This window comes from Diabrotica virgifera, chromosome 4 (assembly GCF_917563875.1).
Source record: "Diabrotica virgifera virgifera chromosome 4, PGI_DIABVI_V3a".
NCBI lineage: Eukaryota > Metazoa > Arthropoda > Insecta > Coleoptera > Chrysomelidae > Diabrotica > Diabrotica virgifera.
This window is the reverse complement of record NC_065446.1, coordinates 102,339,293-102,363,497: the sequence shown is the minus strand read 5'-3', so window position 1 is coordinate 102,363,497 and position 24,205 is coordinate 102,339,293. Positions and strand designations below refer to the sequence as shown.

Below are 24,205 nucleotides of genomic sequence, written 5' to 3'. Positions count from 1 at the left end.
CATCAGCGAAATCTATGCACTGTTTTTTGTTTTGTTCAGAATCGTGCTGCTTGTCTGGGTCTTGGCTCCTCTAATTGATCTTTTTCTTTTCTAGTACTAGGTTTTTTAGCACGTGATTAAAACACATGTTTAGATATTTCAACTTCAAACAATCAGCAATCAGGCTCATATAATTTTACATGCATGTGTATTTAACCAGTGGGGTAATTGTTTTATGGTAAAGTATCAGTAAAGTATCATTATAAGGTTCGTTTTAAATTTAGTTTTTAGCTGATTTATATTGCTTACTTATGCACATGTAAATACTTTATTTTGACCTTTCGATCTAATGACCAGAAGCTGTTAAAAAAACTAGTTTTGGATCTGGAGGTCGAAATGTGAAAATAAACTTTTATACAATTTTTAAATTGTGGTTAATATTCATTAATATAGTTATTATATAAGGGGCAAAAATAGGAGATATTGGCGCGATGAATGAGAGCGGTAAAATCCGCATTTTGCCCCGTATATACATAATACAATATTTTTTCTATAACTCGCCAGAAACACCAGAAGTTTCAACAATTTTGCCGTAAGAAATAAAAATAAATATAATATCAAGAAATAATTATGAAAGTAGGGGACGTTGCCTAAGTAACTAGTAAACTAAGTAACAAAAAAAATTGTGCCAAAGTGTGGTCAAAGTTTAACAAAACAAAATTGAACAGGATAATAATTTTCCATGGCCGGCAAGCACGAAACAAATTGTTTTTCCTTCAATTAATAAAAAATAGGAGTGATCAACATGATCATCATCATAGTAGGGGAGACAAGGATGCTAAATTTGCAGTTATTAAAGCGTTATAGGGGCCTATTGGGTTGTGAAGATTAGATTCTGAAGCCAAAAAAAGTTAAGTTTTCCACTTTCGTGGTAATTTTTCATTTTTAATTTAATTTTCCATTTCCTAAAATCGGTTTTTCCGATTATAGCGCCACCTATCCATAATTCGAAAAAATGTCTCGAATAAAAGTTACTTATTTTTACGCAAGGAATCCAAATCTGCAATAAAAAATGGGGCTCCTCTTTAAGATTTTAAAGTAATTCCCCACCCCACCTCCGTGGGGGGTCGTGTTTGGTGTCATTCGATAGATTTTTCAAAATAATGAATACGTGTATTTTTCAGTTTTTCGTTCTGATGGTCATTTCGCGAAATATCGCGGGATTCCTATTAAAAATTTTAGATTTATCCCCCACCACTATCCGTGGGGTCGTATTTGGTATCATTCGATAGATTTTTGAACAATATCAAACAAGTATTTTTCAGTTTTTCGATCTGACGTTCACTTCGCGAAATAGTCGCTTTTTTTTGAAACTTTGTGACTCACCCATTTCTTTATGCCCCGCTAAAATCGTCAGATTTTTTAAATATACACTCTTTTGCATGTACTTAACTTATCTTATCTTAATCTGACAATTTTGAGTTTTTTTAAGGATAAATTTTTTTTCAGACACCCTTTAATGAACTCCCCTGTATTAAGAGCCAATATATGGTAGGGGTATATTTACAGGGCACACGGTTTCTCCCAAAGTGCGCTCGAGTAACTGCAAAAATCTCCGCTTGGGCTCCCCTACCACTATGATAAAAATTTATAAATTTTTGATGTCCGCGAGCGGGATAGAAATAGATTTTACCCCATGGGATAAAATGTGACGTTTCAGCAACTGACAAGAGGTGGCAAATTATGACATTTCATGTCAATTATAGAAAAAAAGTTATTAGGTGATGGTCTTATAATGTAATTTTATTTTCTTACTAGATTTCTTAGAATTTAAAAATGCAAAGGCTAATGTACAGGCAATTACAAGGTCTTCGAAACGATGTCTTATTTGACCCCCGTTTCCATTAAAAAATATTGGGGTAATTCTTACCCTGGCTTAGGAGTGGAAGTAAAATAATCGAAAATAACGGAAAAATGTGTCCCCCTTTAATAAAAAATTAACCTGCCGCTGGGTTTTTCAAAAATATTGCCACTATTACTTACAACTAATTTAAAAAATCTTTATAAAAAAAACTTACGTTTGTGTCATATTGTGAAGTACTTACCTGCAAGAAAAAAAACACAATTAAATATTAGAATTTAAAAATACAATAAATCACTATAAAATGAAATTAATTTCACAAATAAATAAGCTGCTAGCCGTTTACCTAGTAAATAACAATAATTTCTATATTTTTGGGATGTTTCAAATAAAACGAACATTTCAATCAAACTGTTCAGTTAAGCTACCTATATTACTGTTTTACCATTTTTTACTAGGCAAATACATAAATGACAACATATTCAGATGTTTTTTTGGAATTATAGCTGATAATGCTCATGATATAGAAATCTATTAGTCTTTTATTGATAAAATATTAGAAATGTGATTCATTCGTCATAAAACATATCACAATACAATGACAAGTGGAGAGATGATTCAATAATTGTGTTACATATTTGTGTATGTTGCTGTAATGTTATGTTTTTATTATAAAGCACTGTAAAGAAATATGGTTTTCGATAGTGGAGTATTTGATACAATAAATTGTTTTAAATTGTCATCATTGTCACTGTTTGGAAAAGTATTTAGTATTTAGTTAAATATTTTCTTTCACTGCTCCTTATTATTTTTGTAATTAATATTCTACATTTTTAACATAATATGATCTGGTTTAATTATATACACACATCAAAATGGTATATGGGACATAGTAATCAAATAATAATTAAATGATAATTTGACAATTTATTTGGAAAATATTGAAATTCAACAAATCTGGATGCTACTTAACGATAAATTGTGAATAACACAACAACCGGTCGTTTTATAACAGAGGGTTTAAAAAATTGAAAAAAATAATTAAAGAAAAATTCTCAACTAAAATTTAAAAATTAGGTTAAGTCGTAGGCTCTTGTTAGTAGTGTGTATGATCACCTCTATTATTATAGCCCAGTCGGAATAGCATTTGACCTTGCATTAGGAGCTGCCCCAAATTTTATTTTTCTAATCTTTAGGGAGGGTCAATATTAGTAAAAATTTAAAATCTCGACTGAATTCCGCCGTTGCGTTAGCCGCCATCTTGATTTTAAGCGAGAACCGTTTTTGCTCAATATCTCCGCCATTTTCATAATTATGGAATTATTGAATTATCTCGTTTATTATTAGTTTTACAACAAATATATACCTACACAAAAATGAAGACAATTAAATTTTGTACAATTTTGGTGCCATACATTTTTTTGATAAAATCAATATTTAAGGTAGTACGTATGTGGTAAAAGTGCGAGCGTAAGACCTGATTGATTTTGTAGCAATTGTTTTTGTTCAATATCTCCGCCATTTTCAACTTTTCGACGAAAAGTGTAGGAACTGAAATTGTTGCAATTACGATTTACTACAATTTTTCGAGAGAACCAGTGGCGGGTCTACAAGGGGGGGAAATGGGAAAATTCCCCCAACAGGGTCCAAAATTAAAAAAAAAATGGTTGAAACATCACGATATATTAGCTGACCTAAAACTTAAAATATCGACAGACAAATTCAACCAATAAAACCTGCTAGTTAATAAAATTAAGTGAACGTAATGTTTATAATGTCTTTTTATGTCTTTTATATATTTAGTTTGGTTGATGTTTCATTGGAAGTTTCAAAAATTGTATAAAATATAATTCTCTTTATTTTTGTTTATGTACAGTTATGTCGTAAAGTTAATAATAAATGAGACAATTCAATAATTATGCTTCCCCTCCGCTTCCATTATTTTCCCCCTTAACTCGGAGAATATTGATCGTATAAAAAAATTGTGCCAAAGAAATTGTAGGAAATTGCATTTCCAACAATTTTCTTTCCCACCATTTATGTCGAAAAGTTGAAAATGGCTGAGATATTAAGGAACAACAGTTCTCATTTAAAATAAATATGGCGGCTAATGCAACCGCGGAATTCAGTCGCGATTTTAAATTTACACTACTGTTGATCTCTTCTAAAGGATAGAATTATAAAATTTGGGGCAGCTCGGAAACAAAATTCAATTCAATAATTATGCTCCCCCACCACTTTTTACTATTAGTATTTTCTCATGTAACTCGGAAAATATCAACCGCATGAAAAAAATTGTTAAAAAGAAATTGTAGGAAATTATATTTTGAACAATTTTAGTTGAAAATGGCGTAGATATTGAACAAAAACAATTGCTATAAAATCAATCCGGTCTTACGCTCGCGCCATTACCGCATACGTACTACCTTAAATATTAATTTTAGCAAAAAAATGAAAGAGACTAAAATTGTGTAGAATTTAATTCTCTTCATTTTTGTATGGGCACATATTTGTTGTAAAACTAATATTAAACGCGATAATTCAATAATTATGCTCCAACTCTCACTATTTTCCCCTCACAACTCGGAAAATATCGACCGCACGAAAAAATTGTAATAAATGAAATTAGAGAAAATCGCATTTTCAACAATATCAGTTTTTACACTTTTTGCCAAAAAATTGAAAATGGCGGAGATATTGAGCAAAAACGGTTTTCGTTTAAAATCAAGATGGCGGCTAACGCAACGGTGGAATTCAGTCGAGATTTTAAATTTGGACTAATATTGACCCTCCCTAAAGATTAGAAAAATAAAATTTGGGGCAGCTCCTAATGCAAGGTTAGGCCTGTTATTCGTCTAACCCGACTGGACTATTAATGACAGTTAGATATCGATCTGGCTCTTATCAAATTGTCAATATAGTCTTGCTCAATTTGATGCGATTGCTCTTGCATAAAGTTTAGCAGCTGTTCCCTTGCCTAGAACACTAATCCTTGCTGTTGTACACGTCTTTTAGAATGCATATCCCAAATGTGCTCGATGGAATTCAAGTCAGGGGATGGAGCAGGCAAGGGTAGTACCTGAATATTGTTCTGCTCTAAAAAATTTCTCAAGATTCTTGCAACATGCGGACGTGCATTGTCGTGCATCAGCACAAAATTTTCTCCGAATTGTGCAGCATATGGACGAACAGTAGGTTCAAGAATATGATCTCTTATATTTATTTGCTGTTAAAATACTTCAATATGGACGAGATCAGTTTGAAAACCTATTAAAACTCCACCACAAATCATCGAAGTCCCTTCTTGATATATGTCAACTTCTTGAACAGTTTGCAAGCGAGATGCGTCGCCAGGTGTTCGCCACATCCTCGATCTTCGTGAATCGGGTGGTAAAGGCGCGTTTTCACGGTACACCTTGGATGATCATCCCGGATGAATCATCCAAAGTGAAAAATAAATGAATCGTGTAAACTAATAATCATCGAAAATGATCATCCAAAATGAATATTGAACGAAGTTGAACCGAGTTCTACTTTTGTTCACTTTAGAGGATGTAAACCATGCATGGAACCATGTAAACATACTTTTATTGCTGTGATTCATCGGCAGTGACTAGTGAAAGGCGGCAACAGGTCCACGTGGATGTTTATTGTCGCGTTTAAAGTGCGTTGTTGTTGTGTTTGTACGTTTTTAGATGGTTTTTTAACACGTCTTGATCTTTTGTAGACCATTCCTTTAACAAACACGTTGATGCTCCTATTTTGTAGCGTCGATATATCCACGGCCTTACCCACCAACGTCGTTTTTTCTAATATTCTGTTTTTCAACCACATGTCTAAGTTCATTTAAAAGACATTCACTTATTATGCCAATTCCAGCACGTAAAACTTCAATTGGCGCCATTTGTAAGTGAACAGACTAATTCAGTCTTGGTGATCCATGTAAACGATAATTACTTTCACCGTCGCAATCACTTTGGATGATTCATCCGGGATGATCATCCAAAGTGTACCGTGAAAACGCGTCTTAAACCAAATGTGGATTCATCGGTGAAATGAATATTTGGCCATTCTCGTTCTTGCCAAATTTGATGTTCTTCGGGTCATTCTAATCTCCTTGTGCGATTCCCACGGGATAATACTGGAACTCTAATGGGACGTTCAACGTGAAGATTACCGTCCTGCATCCTATTCCTGACAGTTTGAGCAGAGACATTAATACCATGAATGTTTTAAAGGACACTTCTTGGCTGGCTAGCAGTAACATTGGGATTCCTTAATACCTGAAGGCGAACAAGCCTGTCATGTACCGGTTGTGTTCGTCTTGTTGGACCAGTGTGTCTTTCCCATACATCATTAGTTTCTTGAAAATGCTGCCATAACCATCCTACAGTACTTCTGGTAGAATACACAGCTTCTGCCCCGTCCCGGATGTTCATACCAAGCTGTATCAGTATCATATCATACCAATAGGTCGTAGCTGTGTTACAAAAATTGTACTGAATATACTTTTAAGTTGAATAGATAAACTTAAAAAAAATTTCAATTTCAAAAAGTTCATCGTTTAAAAAAAATTACCTTTTTTTAAGATCAACAAAAACACAAACCGATATAGTAAATCGTGATAAGATATGAGATATGTCCAAACAATAATAAACAAATTTTATTGTAACAGAAAAATATTGCTTCTTGAAAGTAAACGAGTTTCATTCTTTGTCCCCTTTTGACAAGATGTGTGACAGACCATTTTGAAGTGTGTAGAATATTGTAACTATTTAAAATCTTTCATATTTTTTAATACTTTCATATTTTAAAATTTTCACAAATTGGCATGTTCATATTTGTCAAGTTCACAGAATTACACTTGCCATTGGGGAATTCTCACGACGAGGTCGAGGCGCGTGTTGAAGCGAGCTTCAAGTGGGTCCTAATTTAGACGTCGGCAAAGAGAGATATAATATATATAATAGTGGAAAAGAAAGAGAACGTAGATACCCTACAAGACGGTAAAATTAGTAATATTTACTTTGTGATAAAATGTCCCGAATATGTCCCGAAGAATACAGGCAACCAAAAAGTTGACCGCCCTCAGTGGTGGAGATACAAATATTAGTTGGTTTTTTTAATTCTCACAATGATAAAAATTAGAACAAAACGTAGTTTGACCATAAAATTACCACGTCACTGATTGTACCCTCGGCTGACGAGACATCCATACTATCCACAGGCTAATAAATTTTAGCATTTGGTGTTATTTTAAGGATCATAAATACCAAATTTTGGCAGAAATTTCTCTATCTCTTCTTGCGTTTAATCTTTTTCACGTTGGGTTGAATCCCGTCTTCAGTTTTTATCTTTTTCTGTTACATTTTTTTATTTCACTCATAATGTCGCAACACGCTCTGTCAGTAAAGCTCAAAACGCTTTTAAAGGTTGAAATTTCGTAAAGGTGTATCTAAATTATTGCATTTCAAATAGCCACGCACACTCAATGTCATGGCTTAATTTATTGCTGTACGCCCATGCTTCGAAATACCTCGGACCAGATTCCTGGACAACCGAGGGTAAGGTTTTGTCTCTATGAAAAGGGCATATCTTCCGCAATAATACGTACACAACAACAGACAGTAGACTTTCACAATTCGTCGAGGCGAGCGCGTCTTGAGTTATCTAAGCGGGGAAGAAGAGTCCTTGCTTAGCGTCGTGATGCCGAGCGACGCCGATCTTTTACCTGCCAATAATGAGCTTCGAATCTGAGTACTTGCCAATCAACATATTTCAACAAAACGAAAGATGTAAGTGTTTTCTTTGTAGAATGATAATCACTGAACTACGCTAAATTGTTTCTTTCTTATTTATTCCTTCATAGTTCGTATTTACAATTAGTATCTAGTTAACTGTTTTATTTTAATGCTCTTTTAAAAGTTTTTGGATACTACCAAATGGCTACGAAAACATGTGGTACCCATCCATTAGACCTGTACAGCTGGTACAAGGTTCCAGAATTCTGTAATGGGTATCATGAATAAATGGAATATTTACAATTTTACAATATATGCCAAGTGGCTGCATGAACACAGGTTGATAATGATGTCTTGCAAAAAAAATTGTTTTCGTATTATTAGGATTTATATATTAGAGGAAGACCATACTGGTACCACTGCACTGTGCAAACATTCAAGTTGGTGTGGTCAGAACAGAACGCAGATTGTGGAGATAAGACGACAAGTTAGACACATATAATATGCATTTTATCTCCATTGATTTTTAATATCTGCACTGATCAAACAGCATTGGATTTAGTATAAGGTAATAAAAAATTTAAGATAACCAGAAGACAGTGCATTAAGGGCCTAAAGAACTGAAGAGGTGATAGTTGGATTCTGTTAGTCATACTCATACCTCATATTTTAGAGCAAGATCGCCCGAAAAAGAGGTTCAAACCAAAGGAGAAAGTTTTAGTTCCTAAACCTGGCGAAATGGTGTCATAAAATATCTTCATAATCTTCATATCGATTTAGAGCTGCCACAAACAAACTTACTATACTATTGCCAATGTTCTATAATTGGGCATGGTACAGAAAAATGGAAGAACCTTTCTGTCTTGTAACAATTAGCAGCTACATACAGCAATTTAAATTCCAGAAATTAAAGGCATAAAAATTTTATTTATGAACAATATAGTCGGTAAGTTTTCTTCTGATTTTTCTTTAGTTTACAGAATAAAAAGTTTACAGAATACAGAAAGGATGGAAGTTTACAGAATGAACAAAAGTTTACAGAATAAACAAAAACTGCCGAAGATCAATCAAAAATTGACCAAGAAAACAAAGTTTCTAGTTCCTATGTTCTATTTCGCCCGATTTATAATTATATTTTTAAAGAAAATAAAGAAAAATATTAGTAACCGAATACTTCTGCACATTACACGAACATGCATTTAGTCTTTTTGTACATTCACGTTTGACCGTTTTTGTTAAAATAGATGAAAGCTTTTTCTTTCTCAATAATATCGGTTTTCTTTGGTGAATTCCCAGGATCTAAACGAATCCTAGAAGTATTGGATTTCAAAGATTTCGGAACAGTTTTATGTGGCGCAATTTCGTTGCAATACCTTTCTACAAAGCAGGAACGTTTTATTCAAAAATAACCAAGCGCTTTATCAAACAGATATATTTTAAATTTAGAATAAAATATACGCTGAAAAATATTTACAGTCAGTGATGAAATTATTGCTACTGTATGGAGCAAATTCGAAATTTCGCTCGATTATTTCATTCATAGGAGATTCTCACCAATAGATACCTACAATAATAAAAATTACAGCGATTATTTTTGATGATTTTAACTTCCAATCGTATAGTAAGATATTTGATCACGTGTTTAATTCTGTCCAATCAGATTAAAATTATACTGAGAATTATCTACTGTAGAAAATTACCGATAGAATTTTTTTAAGTAGATTGTTTCTGTTTAATGGCAACCAGTTTCCTAGTTTTGATAACTGTCACATTTAAGAAAATATCTATGATATACGTATTAAAAAATAATCTTACGAATATCACACGACAGTAAGAATAAATAAGAAAATAATGCTTAATTTTTACTCAAATTTGTTGTCATTGGGCAATAGCCACTCGAGCCCTGCGGGCTCTCGTGTCTATTGCCAGACAACAAATTTTCGAAAAACTGTCGCATTATTTTCAATTTATTCTAACTCTCTTGTGATATTATACCTGATTATTTTTTAATGATTTTAACTTCCAATCGTATAGTAAGATATTTGATCACGTGTTTAATTCTGTCCAGAATAAATAAGAAAATAATGCTTCATTTTTACTCAAATTTGTTGTCATTGGGCAATAGCCACTCGAGCCCTGCGGGCTCTTCGAAAATTTTCGAAAAACTGTCGCATTATTTTCAATTTATTCTCACTCTCTTGTGATATTATACCCGATAATTTTTGATAATTTCCCGTCGTCAAGTATTTTACGTCAGATGCTCTTCGTTGCTACGCAAAAATACATTCAGTGACATTAATTACAATTAATGTTTTACAACTTGTCACAGAGGACATCAAGAAACAGGTTTAGTAAATATTCAGGCGAAGATATCAATATAATATTAGTTAAAATGATTTAAAATGATAGCTTTATTCATGAAATAATCGTACCGAATTACTCTCGAGCTCTTAATTATCGATTTGTTTTGACCTCGTCACACTTTGACATAATTTCACTCCCCTTCGGGTCAAGAAATTAAAACTGTCAAAGTGTCACTCGGGATACAAATAGATAATTTTAGAGCTCTCGTGTAATTACTACTGAAAATTAGTTTATTGTTACGTTTTTAGTTATTTATTTATTAGCTTTATTTTAATTGTAAAACACTTAATTTATTTTTCTACAACCACTATTCAAAGTGCACTTTTCTGCACGGTTTTATGTTAGCAAACTTGATATTTTCTCACAGTATAAGATATTTGACATTAGTGTGCAGAAAAGTGACGTTTCTGTGCCGCAAAGTTCTTTTCTGCACAGTTGACTACCTCATTCTGAGTAACGTTATATTCTGTTTACATCCGTGGACTACCGCATTCTGAGTAACGTTATATTCTGTTTACATCCGTGGTTAAACTTTAGACAAATATATAACCTATAAGACAATTATTATATTTTACTATAGCATAGAAACTAAATTATGGATGTTACAACTGTTTTATTTTACAATTTTATTCTTATTAAACGTTTTATAATTATCAAATAACCAATAAGGATTTAGCAACCTGTGCAAGAGACGTCGAATGAAGTAGGTTTTGTGTAAATCCGTGACTGCATAAATATAATGTCAATAATGTGTAATAATTGTATAAATTTAAACAAATTAAGGCAGTGCATTAATTTTTTAACTGATTTCTGCGCAATTTATTTAGGTATAAGGAATTTAAATTGATTAGTAGGTATTAATTAAATACAGTTTAAAATTTATCACATAGGTACCTATTATAATTAATCGTCGTTTGGAAATTGTGATTTTTATTTTTAGGAAAAACTGTGCTTGTAGAAAAAGTATAGTGTGAAACACGTGCAGAAAGGTAATTTCTCACTCGTTTGAATTGCGGCACTCGCTTGCGCTCGTACCGCAACTTTTCAAACTCGTGAGGAATTAGTACCTTTCTGCACTTGTTGGACAATATACTATTGTCTTAATTTTTAACTTATTTACACACACTTATTATTTAAATTATTTATTATATTTACTATTTACAATAATTTATAACACATTTATAAAATAATATACAACGCGCAGAAGTACCTACAGTCAAAATATTAATGAGTGTCTACAATTCGATCTTCTATTTAAGTACTCCCCGACTTTGTTCTCCAATATTCTAGACCGGGCCTGGAACAAATAGAATAAACTCGAATTGAATACGTTCAGACAAGATGACGCGCAGACCCGTGTCGAAATACGGGTAAGCCTTCGAGTACGGTGTGGAAGGTTGTTTAGCCTTACAGGTCTGGCGCCAATGTTTATTGACAAGGGGTCTGGGTAGACATTCAACTACGTAGCATTATGATTTATATAATAACACTAATATACATTATCTTCTTACTTATTGCTAATTAAACTAAGATGATACTTAAAGACTGTCGGATTTCAATACGAAGTTCAACCACGATTTTATCGCATATGCCTATTTGTGTAGTGAAATGTCATATGAGATTAGCAAAAAAAAAGGAAATTTAAAGTTGAACCAAGGTGCGGTTTCCTAAAAATCCAATTTTCCTTATTTTCCGCAACTTTTCCATGCTAAAATTTTTCGTTGTCGCGACCCGTCGTTATGACCTTTATTGCAGGTTTCTTAGCGTGAAAACTAACAAACTTTCATGTGGCATGAGGAGAAAATCACGGAGAGTGGCCCATTAACATCACAGGTTTAGAGCATAATTATTATTAGCACCCTTAGGGTACCAGTAGCCCTTAAGCCAAAAGTTTTAAAAATATAATCAATACTCTATCGATTCGTAAAATGGCATAAGGGAGAAAACCGTCGCAACACATGTTAGCATCCCTTGAAAATCTAATTGTTATCGGAGATTTTAATTTCTTAGCGACTAACTCGTGTATTATTTCCATATCTAATATTGTCAAATGCCAAAATTTGTTTAAAAACTTTATCATGAACTCACCCGTTAAGATAGGCAAAATGCTCTCACTGCCAGAATTTAATTTTTTTTACGTTTTATGTTTAACTTTTTTTTTGGCTTAAAATATCTTGTAAATGTAAACTGCCAAGGGGCTGAACATTGAATTTAAGCGAAAAGTAATATTTATTTGCCAAATAAACATTTTTTCTGTTTTTTTATTGACAGCAGTAAAATGTATTTTGAATTAAATAAATTACATACCTTCTTCTTTTTGTGTAAATGAATTAAATTCAAACAAAAATTGTTTTGGACACCTTGTACAAATAATTATGTTAATGTTTATATTACTGAATAGAGAATTGAATAACTTTTCAAATGAGCTAACATACGACCAAATGGATGACAAATTTATTCCTTTCATTTGCACCATACTGTATAACATTCTGATAGTGTAACTCCATATCCATATCCAAACAGTCTTCAGTTATTTCAAGTCATCATGTCTGCTTAGCAGATTAATGTAAATATATTACGAGATTTTACATTTATGAATAAATATACAGTAGGAAAAATGAAAGAATACCCATGAACGAACATATAAAACATTCTGTATTTTTCTGTCACCGTGTCACACAAAAAATTGACCAGCGCAAGTACATGTAATAATTATTGTTAGATGTACTTGCACTGGACAATTTTCTTTGTGACACGGTGAAAGGAAAATACAGCGTGTTTTATATGTTCGTTCATGGGTATTCTTTCATTTTTCCGACTGTATTTATTCAAAATTTCAAGTTTAAAAATTAAACAAAAATTTTGATTAGTAATAAAGAGTTCATCTTATTTTGAATCTCTCTCGTGAGGAATAAATCAACGGTCACGCCGCTATTACGTATTTCTTATTTTGATCGAAATTACCATACCTGCTACATTTACATTTTTTTGCATGTTTACTGTTGTTTTAACCTTTTCGTCTAGTTTGTGCATGCGAAATTGCTGCATGTCGAATGCAAATCACATAAAATGCAAATGGCCGATGAAAAACCAATTTACTGAAAAATTAAACTGGCGAAGAAAACTACACGTTAGGTAGTAGAGTATAAAGCAATTTATTTTACTTCGTTGTTAAAATATTGTCCTCATTTTATAATATTCACAATCAATATTTGTTCCGGAAATAGTGGAGGTACCCAAAGACACTCTTCATAAAAGAAAATCAATTTTGGAACTCACTTTAAAGAACTTATAGGACTTATGTATATAACTTATACTTACAATAAAATATAAAAAAGACCATGTACTATGGTTTGGGATTAAATTCTGATAATTTAATTACTAGTGAACCAGGTAAGAAAAGATATACCTACATATTTTACCACATCTTTATTTATAACATTTTACTGCTCTCTTGTGTCAGTCAGAACTGCTCAACAATTTTAACAATAATACAGTAGCGTAAAGTATTTATTAAAAAACCGAATTACATTATATTATGCTTTACTGTCAAAAAATTTTTACAATTTGTGGACAAAGCTTATACAAAATAAAAAATACAATAAAAAACAAAAAATATTATGTGGATGCATACAGTAATTAATATGAAATGTATGCAATACATATGAAATTAAATATTTTCGTATTAAAATACATAATATACTTAATAAGGAAATTACTTATTTAGTCTTGAAAAATAATCGGTAATTGTAGCTTGTTTTTTTGTTACATAAAAAATACTAGTCAGTTTTGTTGCTCTGAATTATTATAAAAATTAGGAAAATTTACAATGATTTGGCCATCTCGGAAACGTTTTATAACTTTACAAGCGATTAGGATGGGGGGAACTGTTTCTTAAAAATTTTATAACAGGCAAGAGGGTGCATGGCAATATGTATAGTTTGTAGACAAAGGAAATTATTTTACGACTGAATTTGTCGGTAAACGATTGAATTTTTACCTACTCATGACAACGCAATAAAATAATTATTACCTATCTGACAAACCCAAATAATATAAATAAAACAGCACTACATGCCTTCGAAGCCCTTGGCGAGAAACCATAATACAAGACATAATTTAAATTTTTAGGAAATTCGAAATTGTAGGTAAACATTTATTCGTTGACGTGAATAATATTCTAATAAGCGGTCTTGTTCTATTAATACGTATTCCAATAAACGGATAAATTTATTAAGGAGTAACTGGAAACGTTTCGGGACCTCGAATTTATATTCCATAAACCGGGATATCCTATAACCGGTACTCTAATAAGCGGGTTCGACTGTGCTATACAATATTCCACGAATATACGACTGTGTTGGATTATTTCGACAACGAATATTTTATTGTGCAAAATATGAAGAACGAAAATAAATTGCAAATTACATTGCTATTTATTGGAATAATTATTAAAGCCATTTACTTTCGTACTTCTTATGTTGCACACTAAAATATTCGTTGTCGCGATAATCCAAAACAGTCGTATGTTGGTGGAATGAACCATAGTAGAAACGGAACACTGGTGAAAAATCTCAGATATGTAGACGTTACAATACTCCTTGCGGACGCAGAGAAGGGCTGCAAATTTTGGTTGATCGCAGTTTGGTTGATTGCACACTCGCAGAACTGCGAGAGGTTTGAAATGGCTCTGAACAAAAAAAATATCATGATTCTCAGTAAGAACAAGATTGAAGACGAATAAATCTACGTTAAAGGAAATGCTTTAGAGAAAGTGCCCAGATACATACAATTACTTGGAAAGTGAGCTAATTGAACAATGGGACAAATGCGCAGCCTTGAAATAAAACGACGCTTGAGATGGCCAGAAGCGCTTAGATTAAAGCCGAATTATGAAGCCGAATTATGCTAAGATGAAAGCCGAATTATGAAATTGAAAACGGAATAGAAATTAGAACTGGAGTATTAAAATGACAACTAAAAAAAGATTTGCCATTTGTTTCAAATCAATCGTAGTGATACTCCTTTTTGTGAATGTGGACAAATACGAAGTATAACTCATATGTTACTTGAATGCCCAATTAACAAAACAATTCAATTTGACCTGTATCAGGAACTTGTTAATATAGGAAGTCCAACCCCCATTTCAATACAAAATCTCCTACATAATATTAATGACCAAACCTTAAGAAAGATCAATCAATTTTTAACAATATTTCAAATTATTAAAATATAAAATAGTTTTTTGAAAATCATATTATCACAATGAACTTAAAGAAGGTCATATGGAAAAATCCAGACCCTTTGAAAAGAGGATTCCCTTCCAATTACAGTCTAATGTCCAGTTGCACCAACAAATAAACGATTGATTTTTTGATTTGGATTGCCCGTTTATTTTAAAATATAATAATTGTCAAAAATATGTCAATTTAAAACAGAAACTTTAACGATTCTCCCGAAAAATACCATCAAATATAATAATAGAACACTTTTCGTTTCTTTCGAAAAAGGTTAAAATTTAATATTTTTTGAAACAATCGTTAAAATTTCTGTTTTTAATTTGACAGCTTTTTGACAATATACGCTCTGAGCTTCGCTGGTGGCGCTCCTAGCGGATTACTGGAATTATCTTTCACCGGTAATTTTTAAATTTATTATTTAATTGTTATCGCTTAACATTTACAACGCAAAAAATTAATTAAATTGTAATCGATTTTTTTAAGATTTTGCTAATCATTTTGACGTTCTATTGATAAAATATGAATTTGTTACTTCGGATACTTTCACAATTATCGTGTAGATGGCGCTAAGATTTTTAGATTAAATTATAATTACATATTACGGAACATTAAAAAAACTTAAATTCAGTATTTAAAACGTAAGTATATTTAAGGTAAAAATATATACCACAGCTTTGACCAACTAATATTTTTTATAATTAATGTTTTTAATTTTAATTTTACATTAATCACTTTGACATTTATGTCAAATTTCCGGTAAACGTTTACAGACTTGCCACTACTGGCGCTCGAGAATTTGTAAATATCCCCTCTACGTACGAGCTCACAGCGGATATTTTAAAATAAACGGGCAATCCAAATCAATCGGTTATTTGTTGGTGCAACTGCACGGTGCAACTGGACATAAATAGTAAATACGAGGACTGGCCAAGTACCTAAGAGGTGGAGGCCATGAAACTAAAAGAAGAAGAAGACTTGCCATTTTTAGATGAGGTGTTATCGAAGAATGTGGAAAATATCATGGACACAAGACGTAATAAACATGGAAACATTTTAAGAAAGATCAAAAAAGAAAAAAAACTCAACACTGCGAAGAAAAGAAAAATGAGTTACTTTGGTCACATACTAAGAAATGACAAATATCATTTGATGTGATTGGATATACAAGGGAAAGTGGAAGAAAAAGAAGACAGGGGAGAAGGATGAGGCACACGAAGCAGTTATGTACAAAAGATCAAGCCTTGCCTTAGAGTGTTTATTAAAGCTGACAATTGACGTAAATTAACAATTAATCTTGTGAAATCTTAGTGAAAAGGTGTTTTGATTGTTGCGTTTACAGAATTTCCTCAAATATCGGTTGATCCTATCGGTAATTTTAAACCAAAAAATTATCCCACGCTCTGATGAATGACATTATTAATGATTGCAGACAAAATATAAGCAAAACAAACTTCTAATTATACAATAATTACACGCTTTCAAATTTCATCTTGCTAACTGTGGATGAAGTAAGTACATAAATCTGCATAGCACAGTCGACTTTATTTGCGTCGTTTGATAATTTGTAATTAACAGAATGAGTTTGCAGGGCCAGCCCAATGTCATGTTTGTTTTTAACGAGTATTTGTCTGGGAGAAAGCGTAATTACCAAAATTAAGGTAATTGATCCACCTCCTGGTTACGTCGCAGTAGTAATAATTATTCTAATGAAAAGTAGCCCAAAAAGAGTGTATTAAAAAGACACTGTTTAATGTACAATGAAGAGTTTTTTAATCAGAGAACAGCGCTTACAAAATCAAAAATTTAATTCGGTTCATTCAGAGCTGCAATGCATTAAAAAAAAAACGAAAGAAATGATGGCGAGAATCGAAAAAGAATTTGCTATGTTTAGTTTAATTTGAAGAATAGTCGGTAAAATGCCAAACAAATAAATTAAGTGATTAAAATACATTTAAGCTAGAAGAGAAGGTAAATTATCGTTCATGAATATTACAGTAGGAAGTTTATTCTGCAATAACACAGCTAAAGGATGGAAACGCAGCAAGCTCTGATAATAGACAAGCAAAACTACTCAAACTAATAGACCACGAATAAACAGCAATAATAAACAGCCATAACATAGTTCTTGGTATAAAAGTAAAAATACTTCAGCCTCTTCTCTCTATTTTTTGAGTTGAATCTGAATGGACCTTGAATATATATATATATATATATATATATATATATATATATATATATATATATATATATATATATATATATATATGCAAAAGGTTGGAAGCATATATGAGATGTAGCTATAGTGTACTTCAGACACATTATGTGAAATGAATCCAGATATGCCCTCCTAGAAGTCATTCCCCAAGAAAAAATATTTGGAAAGGAGAGGTCTAGGAAGAAGAGGAATTGCCATCATGATCGAACATTCGCTACCGATAGGCATACCAAGAAGAAGAAGAATGATGGTTGGTTATGGAGATAGAAGTATTGGGACCGTGCAAGTTCGGCAAAGCGACACCTATTTCTTCGCTCTGCAACTTTATTCGCACTTTTAATTATATTGGCCAATTATATTAGTCCTGGTTACTGGATAATTGTCAAGGCCATCGTCCAAAAAAATAATAAGAAAAAAAAATAAGATTCAGGTTATGATATTAAAACGTAAACAATTGTATGTAGTAAATAAAATTAGTTATTAAAATGCAGTACTGCAAGCAAAATACAATTAATTAAATTTACCTTTATATAATAATTCCATATATCAATATTGTGGAGCAACATATAATTTTTCCTCTTCAATGACAGTAGATATGAAATGTACGTCATTTTGACAATTTCAATTGACAATATGAATTATTTAAGAAAGTTGCAATATTTCTCCGCTATTCGCGCACGAGTGTTTCTCAATTCCCTTCCAAGTACTTGCACACCGCGAATAGTTGATTTAAATGTTTTCTTGTGACATCTGTAAGTTAAATATTTGGTTTATATGGGCTTAAGCCACAAATGATTGCAAAGAAAATTAGTTACATTTTTAGGGTGATTCGAATTCAATCAGTCAATTTTGGATCAAAAAATCTTTTGGATCTCCGATTTGTCTAAAAATTGGTATATAGCATCTGCAGGATGTAGAAATAAAACATTTAAGGTCTTCTTCTTCTTTTTTTTTTCAAAATGTTATTTTAAGCGATTTTACAGTGATTTGGTATTTATTTAAACAAATTTGCATTTTCTATCGTAAAGTATCAATGGAAAACATAATTAATGGAAGGGGCTCAAAAATGTCATTATATGGCATTATAACAAGTTATTTTGATTCAAAACAAGTTTTTAATCAAATTTTATATCGTAGAAAACGTTAAAATACCGATTTTTACATTTTCCTCCATTCCCAAAATACATCATAATCGATTTGGCTGAAAATTTGCCCATATATAGCCAAAACATAGGACTCACGACAAAAATTGTTAAAAAGAAATTGTAATAATTGTAAATACGATTTATTTGCAACACTTTCAGTTCCTACCATTTTTGTCGAAAAGTTAAAAATGGCGGAGATATTGAGCAAAAACGATTGCCCTTTAAAATCAAGATGGCGGCTAATGTAACAGAGGAATTCATTAGCGATTTTAAATTTAGGCTACTATTGACCCCCCTAAAGATTAAAAAAATAAAATGTTGGGCAGCTCGGCATGCAAGGTAAATGCTATCCCGACTGGACTAATATACTTTTGAGTCTGATATTATTGCATGTAACTTTTTTGGTATTGTAATATAATTCAAATCCTTCTAACCACTTAAATTCCTATGTTTTGGCTATCTGTGGGAACATTTTCAGCCAAATTTTCTACACTATAAAATTTGACCAAAAACGTGTTTTGAATCAAAACAACTTGTTATAATGCCATATAATGTCCTTTCTATTAAAATATTATTTTTTCCATTGATACTTTATGATAGAAAATGCAAATTTGTTTAAATAAACACCAAATCACTGTAAAATCGCATAAAATAACATTTTGAGAAAAAAAAAATAAGAAGATTTTTTGACCTTAAATATCTTATTTTTACGTCCCGCAGAAGCTATACAACAAGTTTCAGAAAAATCGGAGATCCAAAAGTTTTTGCCTGACTGATTTGACATGGATTGTACCCTTAACAAAAGGACGTTTCGATTTCCACTCTGGGAATTGTAAAAAATATATTTAAGAATTGTGTTAAAAACAGTGTACTTACTTATAACCGCCAAAGTTACTGGCACCAACTTCATGTTAGAACAACTTTTATTTATTTGATTAATTTGATTTATTGGATTTATTTGATTTATTTGATTTATTTGATTTATTTGATTTATTTGATTTATTTGATTTATTTTATTTATTTTATTCATTTTATTTATTTTATTTATTTATTTTACTTAGGTATTTTATTTGCAGCTATACACGCGAATTATATACACGCATTCTGAAAATTAAATATTTTATAATAGTTATTTATGAAACAGTTTGTGAAGTATGCTTTTTGCGACCGCAAAACAGCGGCGCGAGTGATATACATACATCGCGTAAGTTCGCAAAAAGTACCTACTTCACGCACTGTTTCATACAATATTTTATCTACGATAAACAAATAAAAAAGCTGTAACTCTTCGTCACTGGAATTCATTTCTATTCTACAATTTTTAGAACTTTGACACTTAAAAATTCTAACTTCTTTCAAACCACAAAACTGTCCAAACTTTTGTTTTAATTTATCGCTCACATGTCATCACCATGACAACGCGAAAGTTAAGGATATTTGATTATATGCAAGTGTGCCAAAAAACAGTGCGAAAAAGTAAATCCCATTTAAAATACATTGTTACTTCACGCACACTTTAAATCCTTCACGCACTGCTATCTATAATGACAGTTTTCACAAACTAAAAACTTATAAATAATATGAGATAGAGTAGATAAAATATATTTTAAACATACAAATTGTGGTGATTAAAGTTCTTTTCAGTACCTAGCTGTTTTATTAATTAAAACGCAATATTGACTTTATTTCATAATTAAAAATAAAACTTTGTTAATTTTTTTTCATGTTTATCCACTAATTATCAATTCATCAATCATTCAATAAAAAAAAACATCGTGTTGCCACTGCTGTGCTTTAATTAAAAATGCCGAGCATATTGGTTATGGTTTTTTCAGGTTGTTATACATTTTGTTTTTGATTTATTTTCATGTTAAAATTGTATTTTGGTGTAAAAATAGGAAAAACATATTTATTATGTAGTACAGAAAAACATAATTGGAACAATGGAACAGTTTACATCCAGATAATGATAAATACAAAAAGTATTTATAACATCAAAATGTGCCCTTTAATGAAAAATAAATTTTATTAACTCAGCAGAAATCTAGTAACAATTAAATGAAGTTTCCGGAGTGGTAGGTTTAAAAATGAACTATAGTAAAACAAAAATAATTAACCGGTCTAGTTACTTCGTTTAATTTGAATGCATTTGAACATATTTCGTGTACCTTAACTTTGGCTGAGTTTTTATCATACAGATTTCTTATTAGCTTAAATAGGTGGGTAGGTACTCCTATATTTTCCATTATACTCCCATTTTTCTGAATCGAAAGCCTTTGTGTAATCTAAGAAACAAAACAGCATTGGTGTAATGTGTTCCTTCGCTTTTTCTATTATTTGTCTGGTGTTCAATATCTGCTCACGTGTTCCTTTCTCTGGTATGAATCCACATTGTTCTTCGTCTATCTCAGGAAGCAGAAAGTTCTTTAGCCATTCATTTATTATATGTAGCAGGACTTTGCTTGCAGGTGGAATAAAGGCAATGGTTTTGTAACTGCTTCATACGGTTAGTGATCTCTTTTTATTAGTGATGAGCGAGACTGGTCTTGGTCTTGCGGTCTTGGTCTTGCAGCAAGACCAAGACCAAGACCAAGACCGCCTTTTGGTTGCAAGACCAAGACCAAGCTTGCAAGAACAAGACCAAGACCAAGACCGAACCTTGCAAGACCACGCAAGACCAAGACCAACCTGCAAGACTCTTGCACTTTTTTGAGAAAAATTGGTTTTTATTATTTAACTTTATTTTTTTAGTTCAAGAATATATACTGACATTGTAAGAAACCTTAAACAATATCGAATTTTTAAAATACATAATATTTTGGTTATATTTTTAAGTCGTTTTGATTAAGTCAAACGGTTTGCATTTTCTCAACCTTCAAAGTGTCCAGAAGGCAAGTTTTCAAACGGCGACAGTTCAAGGACAATTGAAATTACTTGTAAGACAAAAAAAATGTAATTATAGATAGGGTAATCCATTAAAAAAAATGCAATTAAAAACGGTTTTTATGTACCAGTAGTTTTCGCTTTTTTGTGTAATAAATATACTGACACTTATTTCAATTCTTTTCGCACAATCGAGGAAAAATATAGGTCGTTAAATTTAAAATTAATACAAAAAATATCATAATAGATTTTGAAAAGGGATTCACAATGCTGTGAAAGCATTGTGGCCTGAATAAAAAATAACTGGTTGTCGATTGTAATGTGTCAAGCTTGGTATCGCAAAATCCAAAGCTTAGGTCCAGTTTCTGAATTGACAAAAATTCCGATACTGGGAAATTTTTAAAATTATTTTTTGGATTAATTTTTTACAATCAACGAAAGTTGGAAGTTGAATTATTTGTGAAAATCCCGGATGACAAACGCGTAAAGAATTTTACTGATTTCATAGTTGAAAACTATTTGGAAGAATCTAGGTTTTCCCCAGAAAGGGCCAGTACTACAAATAGTATGTGCCGCACTTGAAATGCATGCGCATCATTTCAGTGTGTTTTAAATTCTAGTTTTTACTACCCACATCCGAATATTTTCAACTTTTTAAATGTCATAATGGGTATTCAATCCAAAAATATGTGAAAATAAAAAGTGCGAATAACTCGTGTTACGAGAGCAATGTAGTTTAAATAAAATTAAAGAACTGCAAGATAACAAATTACAGAATTAAGCGTTTATAACTCCCCATTAGGTGTAGTTATTATGTTATAGTATTAGGTCTATAAATAGGTATGGTAAATATGTAAGTATTTACTAAAAAGTATGTTTTAGTTAGTTTATAAAAAAAGTTAATTATATTAAATAATGATTAAATAGAGTAAAAAATATTAGTGTTCATCATTTAAAAAATATTTGATTTTTGTTTTCTCTTAAAAAAATTTAATTTATGTTCTTAAATTTGACCCTCGTAGGATAAATACTACAGTGTTCGAGGGAAAGGAGCAGATAATTATCTGTTAACAACTATAAACCGTTTCTCCCTTTTCGTAAAATCCGTGAATTGAAGGTCCCCGACCATTTGTGGCACCTTTAAGAAGCTCTTTTTCTTTAATATATTATTAAAATACAGGGGCAATAAACAGTAATCCAGACTCAAGACGTGGTCTGAAGGCAGGCGGAAGGTATCGACAGCATGCAAAACACAACGTGACACAACCGAAGGCCGGCAATTGCAACAAGGGTTGTAAATGCAGGTTTTTCCTACTGATAAACATTACCATTATAAAAATATACTCTAATCTCTTTATATAGAGAGAAATAATTAGGTCATTAGGTGAATGTATAATGTTAAAATTGGTATCCGTTTGAAACTACATTCTACATTGTGTTAAAATTTTAAAGCAAAAAATATAGTTTCATTCTTCACATCTTTAATTATTTCAATGTAAATTTTATTCGAAATTGTTTGGTTCAAATTATTACTACCAAAAAAGCAAGACCAGCAAGACTCTTGCAGCAAGACCAAGACCAAGAACAAGACCGGCTAGTGCAAGACCAAGACCAAGACTGCCTTTTAGCTGCAAGACCAAGACCAAGCTTGCAAGAACAAGACCAAGACCAAGACTAGCCTGGTCTTGGTCTTGTTTTGCTCATCACTACTTTTTATGCGTTTAAACGGTTAAACGCCACATACGGTTAAAGATTGATTCGCACCAGTCGTCAGGTCATTCACCTGTGATCCATATCATTTTGTATATATCCAGTATTACATCTACACCAATCTCGCCTATTGCTTTTAAAATCCCTGATTGTAAAATGATTGGTTCTGCTTATATGATTGCATGTTTCTTATATTCTGAGACTGGTACAAGTGACATTTCAAGTCATCATCATAAGTGGCTCGACAATTCGTTGTGGATCTTGGCCTGCTCACAAAGAAGTCGCCACTCCTGTCGATTCTTGGCAACTTCCCTCCATCTTTTGAACCTTAGAATCTATAGGTGCCCTTCCATACCATCAATCCATCTTCTTCGTGGTCGTCCCATACTTCTTGTGCCATCTGGTTTTAAGAATGTTAATCTCTTCGTGTATTCGTGATCTGACATCCTAGCAATGTGTCCAGCCCATCTAAGTCTCTGCACTTTAACGAATTTCACAATATCTGGATAGGTGTATAACTGATACAGTTCAAAGTTGCATCTTCGACGCCATAGCTCATTTTCATTTACGGCCCCACGAATTTTTCTCTCAAAAATACCAAGAAGTCTTTCATCATTTTGAGAAAAGGTCCACGTTTCAGTCCCATATATCAAAACCGGTCTTATTAATGTCTTGTATATATTGAGCTTTACTGCACGTTTTATATTTTTATTTTTTAAATGTTTCTGGAGACCGTAAACAGTTCTGTTTGCTATTGCTATGCGTCTTTTTATTTCGTTGCTTGTCGTGTTTGTTGCGTTTACTAGCGATCCAAGATATGTGAATTCTTTGACTTGCTCAAAGGTATGGTTGTTAATTTGAATTCTCCGTTGGATATTTCGGGAGTTTTTAGAAACCAACATATATTTGGTTTTTTCCTCGTTTACCACAAGTCCTAATTAACTTGCCGCGTCAGCAAGCCTTGTAAAACACTGCACCACGTCTCTCATACTTCTGCCCACTATAACTATATCGTCAGCGAATGCTAGAATTTGCGTCGATCTATTAAAAATAGCTCCATTAATTTT

At 32.0% G+C, this 24,205-nt stretch overlaps 1 protein-coding gene across 4 annotated transcripts in view; it reads right to left on the bottom strand.

Annotated features, from left to right (window-relative positions):
• LOC114326699 (protein Tob1) overlaps positions 1–24,205 on the bottom strand; it is a 356,611-nt gene that overhangs the window by 207,527 nt on the left and 124,879 nt on the right. The window contains exon 1 of one of the 4 annotated variants that reach the window (XM_050648291.1): positions 2,187–2,207. The exons of the other annotated variants lie outside the window; for them this stretch is intronic. The gene's annotated coding sequence lies outside the window, so the exon portion shown is untranslated. Of the gene's footprint in view, positions 1–2,186; positions 2,208–24,205 lie in introns of those variants that run through there. 4 annotated transcript variants of the gene reach the window in all.